Genomic DNA, 1,218 nt, shown 5'->3' on the forward strand with positions numbered 1-1,218 from the left:
ATGCTGCTTAATACATTGTAGTGTGTTCTTCCCAAATAGATGACATTTTCTTTGATCTGTAAGCATTTAGTGTGTTAATTAATGGAAGTAACTTTTAAGCCACAACTAAATTCAACTTATTGGTGTAGTTATTTAATAATAGAAAAATTAGAATGAAATATGGGAGGGGGTGTTACTGAGAAATAAAAATATGCCATATTGGGATTTCTATCAATCAGTACTTCAGCATTTAAGAGCCTTATAGTAACTGAGTTGTCTACAATATACACCTTACAACATTGTCTGATATTGCAAAATAGAATATTTGTAATTTTTGTTGTAAGGAAATTCTATTGGATATTTTTGTGTATTTGTCAGCCTCATTTGATGAGTCAGGCCAGGGAATCAATTCTGCAAGAAGGGTAAAAACTGAAAAATCAGTTTCATTGAAACTGATTATATTAACATAATTTTGCAAGTCTGCACTTCTTCCTCTTCTTATATTTCAGTGAAATAGAGAGGCATCTGTCTTAGCTGCTTGCTGGGATTTACAAAATGTTTCAGATCCTTTTGCCTAAGCAACAGCTCTTCTGTATTTCTATCAAGGTCAATTTCCTTACTCTCTATAGTATTATTCCCCTAACTATATTGAATTATTTATTTATATTATATTTCAGTCACAACAGTTTGTATCAGTCTATAACTTTCAATGTCACTTTTAAAAATACTTAAGGTAATAAAGCAAGGTTGATTCAGAAAGAAAAATCTGGAGTAGATGTGTTAACCAAAAACTGTTGGGCTTTTTTTAATGGTGTATTATGTTCTGACCAACTCAGGATCAGTTGGAACTATTTATTTATTTATTTATTTATTTATTAATTTAATTTATATCCCGCCCTTCTCCTTCCGGACTCAGGGCGGCTAACAACCAGATAAAACACTAATCCCCAAAAACTACAAATTTAAAAACATAAGTAAAATCAAATATTAATAATTTGGTCAAATTAATTTAAAAATTGCTTTAAAACCCCATTAAAATTTTCCCCTAGGCCAGTCCCGCTTGTTGGAATAGCCATGTCTTAAGGGCGCGGCGGAAGGAAGGGAGATCAGGGATCACCCTGATCTCTGGGGGCAGCTCATTCCAGAGGGTGGGAGCTCCCACAGAGAAGGCCCTCCCCCTTGGGGTCGCCAGCCGGCACTGTCTGGCCGACGGCACCCTGAGGAGACCCACCCTGTGGG

Source organism: Protobothrops mucrosquamatus, unplaced genomic scaffold (genome assembly GCF_001527695.2).
Source record: "Protobothrops mucrosquamatus isolate PMUCROS unplaced genomic scaffold, P.Mucros_1.0 scaffold207, whole genome shotgun sequence".
Lineage (NCBI taxonomy): Eukaryota > Metazoa > Chordata > Lepidosauria > Squamata > Viperidae > Protobothrops > Protobothrops mucrosquamatus.